General features: G+C 47.7%; 1 long non-coding RNA gene across 1 annotated transcript; it reads right to left on the minus strand.

The window, feature by feature from the left end:
* Positions 1-5,524, minus strand: LOC123603370. The gene is made up of 2 exons (XR_006714853.1): positions 844-5,524; positions 1-673 (listed from the first exon to the last, which is right to left on the minus strand). It is a non-coding gene; the product is annotated as an uncharacterized LOC123603370 (long non-coding RNA).

Here is a 5,524-nt window from a genome sequence, read left to right on the forward strand (position 1 = left end):
TACACACCACAGATTAAACTTTATTAGAAAGACACATTAGCCAACAGGGGGTATGGAACTTCAAGTGTTTTGTTATATAGCATGGACATTTTATTTTACATATCAGAACATAAAGCCATTTTACAACTGTGAAGTGTGTGGATGCTCTTTACTACTGACTTGTCATTTCTTGGCTCAGCAATGGTCTCATCCTCCCTTTTGCTGGTATTTCTTCTGTGCCTCTGAGCATTTACACTATGGAGCCTCTGAGCCTAGAGTGAAGGAATTTAGGACCAACGGAACAGCTGTATCTTTGATCTCGTGCTACTCTGCAGATGATGGGTCTGGATTTCAGGGTCCACAAAGACCCCAGAAGGGCAAGGCAGGCAGTACACAAGAATCTGTCACATTTCAGTAGTCAGCACACAACCTGGTGGTTTGGAGGAGGTGGTCTTACACGTAGGGAATTCTCGGTGGGATCTGTGCAGCTTCTTCAGATGAGGAACTGAAGAGCAGGTTGGAGTGAGAACCTGAGGCTTTCCAGAGCAGTCAGATGTATGAGCTCATCAGCCACCTGCACCCTAGAGAAAGGATTCAAGGCCTGGCAGAGACCTCTGCATCCTCCTCCTCAACCACATCCCTAAAGCTTGCTCACAAGATGGAGTGGCAAAAAAGGAGATGAATCCAGTCCACCCTATTAGATTAGAAGAGAAGCTGGTGTCAGGAGGTATGTTGGGGCTCCCTCCTTACAACGCCTTGCCTCTTGCCCCCTCCCCTCATTGTCACCCACCATGTCCACTGCAGGTTGGTTTAGGAAGCCAGGAGAAAAGAAGACAAGGGTAAGGGTGTTCTTTAAATCCATACCTTCATCAGGATGAAGATGAGATTTCCTGCTGGATAAAAAGTCCACCTTGTCTCCTATTTCCCCAGAGTCCTTTCCTGTGGCTTTAGGGCTGCTCTCTGGGTGGACTTCCTCCTGCAGAAGGAAGCCAAGCTCCTTCTTTCCTTGGCTGTTGGCTCCCACCTTAGGCTTTTTGGTCACAGAGAAAAACTTAACTGAACCTGGCTTAGGACACAGAGAAGTGGTGGGTTCATCCTAACTCACACCTGCTCTGTTCTTTTCTTTCTGGGTGGACTGCATTCTGGAACACTCCACACCTTCTAGAACCCCAGGCAGAGGGCTGGGAGCTAGACATGGGTTCCCAGCCTCTCTCCAGATACACAGTTGCCTGAATCCAAGGTAAAGAAAGCTGTCTGTCTGTCTCTTATGGGATATTCTGAGTCTAAGCGGCCCATATCTTCCTACCAGCTTTCTGGGAAGCATGAGGTCCTGGGGCTTTCCCACCTGGACATGGCTAGAGAGCAAGGCCTGCAGTGGGATTTGTGGAACTTTCCTGCCCTTCTGAATCAACAAGTCAATAAAAAGGGGGCACATGGGATACCCTGGAACAAAGGGCACCATTCAGTAGCGCCAACAGGTCATACATCATCGGGCCAGAAACCTGCCACATGAAAAGTGTCTGCTTCTACAGTGCCCTGCCTGGGAAGGGGCGGGGGGGGGGGGGGGGTGTGGGAAGATGAATATTCAGCTGTGAGGCCATAGGCAGGCAGCCCCCAAGGCTCTGCTCACCAGCCCAGAGCCAGCCACTTGGTGAAGCTGGGCTAGGCTCTTAGCTGCAGCTCAGCTACCCAACTGCCCTCCAACAACAGAAGAGCCTGGAATAACAAAATGGAGAATGAAAGAGAAGCTGGAGCAGACTGACAAATTGTTAAAAAACAAACCAACTTCCAGTCTTGGCTGGGCCTCAGGGGGTCAAGAGGCCTCAGCTTGCCCCACTAATGGAGCCTGCTGGAGAAGTAGCAGCCCCAGCCTCGCAGGGTCTTATCTTACAACATAAAATTAAAACCCACTTAAAAGGCCGGAGGGCATGTTAACATTCCCCCTGCTGTCTAATTGAAGTAGTTCCCAGTGCAAAGGATTTCACTTGAAAGATGTCCCCCTCCAAGCCCCAGTTGGCAGGCAGGGCAAGGGAGTGGGGAGGGAGAGACTGTCATTTCAAAAGACCAGCACAAGCTCAGGCAGGAAAAGCCTGGTTCTGTTTGCCTTCCCCACCCAGGCAGCAGGTGGCGACAGCAAAGGTTAGGACAGGCTGGGTTGTTTTGTATTTTTAGAAAATTTTACAAATTCATTAGCAGCTATGTCAGCAGAGGCCAGACTCCCGACAAGAAGCCCTGTAATGATTCAAATATGGCGAGCCCGCAGCTAAATCTGGCAGTCCCGGCAGCCCAGAGATTTCTATTACGTCCCCCAGCGACGCCCTGCTCCTATGCAAATATATTACAGGTCTCCCAGGCATACGGAATCAATCAGGGACATCCTGTAAAGGTGATGAACTTGCACTGGCCATCCTGAGTAATGGGAACCAGTCAGCCTGCAGCCGGTTGGGACTGAAAGCCAAGGTGACAGCTATTAAGCAATTGTGTGCAGAACAAAATGGCAAAGGGGCCGGGTAATCAATTCAATTTCGATGGGCGACCCAAGCAACTGCAGCGTCTGTCGCAGCTGATTAGAGGGGCCTGCTGGAGCTTTCAGTGCGAGCCCATCAGAGATCAGAAACAGGCCTGGGATGAAAAGGGAAAGAACCGTCTCCTGAGAAGCAGGCGATGAAGGACTCTGTTTTATGTGACTGTGTTCTTCCTTCTCTCCTTGAAGAAAGAGTAGAAAAAAAGCAAGCAGTTTGGAGATTAGATAGTTTTCTTTTCAGCCATTTATCATTATGAAGGAAAGTAGACAGGGCAGGGGCAGAAAAATCTCCAGTGGGATTTCTGCAGAGTCTCACTAAGAAGGACCAGGTTTACACTTTGCAGCTCAAACAGCCCCTGCTTATTACCACAGCCTGACGGGGTCTGCAGAGCGTCCAGAGTCTCTCTTCCCTAACGAGTGCAAACAGGTCCCAGCGCTCTGAGGATCACAGAAATTCTCCTGCAGAAACCCCAAACCACCAAATTGTATCATTTGCGAAAATGAAAGCCCGAGTTGGAATAATGGGGAGAGGAGGCAAATGGGAAAGGAAAAGATGAGACAGAGTTGTACAGAGTCCCAGCTAGTTAGGCCCCCACTGTGGCCCCCCATTTACCTGGGCCCAGTGCAGGGCAGGAAGGGCCCTGGCTGTGTCTGCCCAAGTTCAGCACTGACCCCAGTCTGATGGTGGATCCTGTCAGCCTGCTTGAAAACTCTAGGCTCGTGTTTGGTTCTCCAGTGCAGAGGAGGCAGAAAAAGAGCACCCCACAGGCACAGAAGCCATGAGAGAGACCAGCTATGGGACTGAGGTGGGAATGAGAGAGGTTTGTGAGCAGATGGCCAGGAAGATGCAGAACCAGGAAGGAGAGGGCTCTCTTGGAGCCCCGGGTGGGAAATAAGCATCTGAGGCAGGGCTGGCGATGAAGGAGGAAGGGCAGATTTAGAAATGAAGAGCCACGGGTGGCCCTGACCAACCCCTCCGTAAGAGAATCACAAAATGATAATTAACTTGAGCAAAGCTAACCTCACTAATAATCTGAAATGCAAATTAAAGTGAGAAAACATCACTTCTATCTAACAAATTAATAAGCATTTAAGAAAAGATGTGGGGAGTACCTCTCAATCATTGCTAGTGGGAACGCAGATTGTTATAGTCTCTCTGGAAAAAGCAACTTGGTAACTTGGACAAAGACTCTAAAAGTGTTCATATCCTAAAGAAAATAGCCAGAAATGTGGACATAGCTTAATGCTCTATAATGTTCATTATGGTATTATTTTTAATGGCCCAAATTGGCAGAAAGTAAATAATGGTTAAATAAATTATGATATACTCATACTCTGTACTATGATGTAGTCATCGAAACTATATTTACAAAGTGTGTTTAGTGACACGGAGAATTGATTTAATACTAAGTGAAAAAAGAGGACCATAACACCGAGTATGATCTCAAGAATATTTGGGAATGAAAAAAATACATCAGTGCAGCCAAACTACAGATCATTAAATAGCAATCGACAAGAGAATGAAATATATAAATATATAGGTCCATAATATATTATGCAAAAACAATTTTCTAAGTAATAGATATGGTTTCCCATTTGTGTGAAATATAAAGCAAAAAACAAACCTGTGTGTGTGCATATATGTGTGTGCATGGTGTGTGTGGGGGAGGGTAGGTGGTTGGGTGGGTGTGGGTGTGTGTGGTAGGGGCTAAGAGAAGACTTAGGAGGAATTTTTTCTGATAGTTCCCCCATACATCTCTGTTTTATTTTCCTTGTTACAATGAGCATGTATTTCTTCTGTAACCAAAAGATTCAATTAAAGAACAAAGAAAAATAACTTGTGATTATAGAAGTGCCTGGAATAGAAGAGAAGAAACTGTGTCCAATGCTATGGCAGTAACCCTGGGAAGTGGCCAATGCTCCCAGTCAGGTGGACAGAGATTGACCTCTGGGCCCCCTCACATCCCTTGTTTTCCTCCTGATCCTTGGGCTATCCTTCTTAGACACCTTTTCTTCTGCCCAGTCCTTTAATGCTGCTGTTGCTCAAGGACTGGGGCTTTAGCCTTGTCTTCTCACAAGGTACTCTCCCTGGGTGAGGCCATTTGTTCCCACGGCTCTTTCACCAACATACACTGACAAATCTCCAGTCTAATCTTTCCGTCTCCTGAGATTGTCTCCTGGATGTTTCTGTTTAAGAGATTCAGAATCTCCAACTCCCCCTGTTCAAACCTGAGCCCTCCAAACATCTCCTTGCCTTATATGTTTTGGTAAATGGCCCTGCCAGCCAAAGTCTCATTGCTCAGAAACCTGGGCTTCAGTTCCCTACCTGCCCAACCCCCAAACACTCGCTAATTTATGCAGGTTCTATGTTCTAAAGACTGCTTACATCTGTATATTTTTTTCTCTCCTTCATTAAGTCTGTGTCCCCCAGACTGGCCAATCCTTGGGTCTGGGCTGCCTACCCTCTAGTGTTAGCTGTGTGAGGCTGCAGGGCTTCGGGCTGGCAGGAGCAGCACTCCAAGGCACTAAAACATTGCTCGTGGGGTGATGGCTGTTCAGACATGTTGAACCAGGGAATTGCCCAGGCAGAAGACAAGAGGCTGTTCAAACGTAGGAGTGCTGCTTTCATTGGTGACTCTGCTTTAGGCTTGGTGTGGTCTGTTTCTTCTGCTCTGGCTGCCACTGTGGAGGTAGCAAGAAAGCAGGGCCCTCCTGCAGCTCATTTTGTAGGGTCACAGGCTGGCCCCCAGACTCACAAGCTATCTGAGCACCCTCCTGCCCTGTAGGCCAGCATTGAGAGTGTATGCTCCCAATGACAACTCTCTGTGCACGTATCCAATTGCTTGCTAGGGGGTAAATGAGCCCCAGGAGTACTAGATCGATGCTGTTTCCAGCATCTGCCCTCCACGTACCTATATCTCTTTCTCTTTCAGGGATTCCAAATTGTCCCCTCTCCCAAGTACTTCTTTGGGAGACCTATGCCAATTTAGGACTGGCTTTGTCTCTCCCTTAAGAAGAGAA

This window comes from Leopardus geoffroyi, chromosome E1, assembly GCF_018350155.1.
Source record: "Leopardus geoffroyi isolate Oge1 chromosome E1, O.geoffroyi_Oge1_pat1.0, whole genome shotgun sequence".
NCBI classification, from domain to species: domain Eukaryota; kingdom Metazoa; phylum Chordata; class Mammalia; order Carnivora; family Felidae; genus Leopardus; species Leopardus geoffroyi.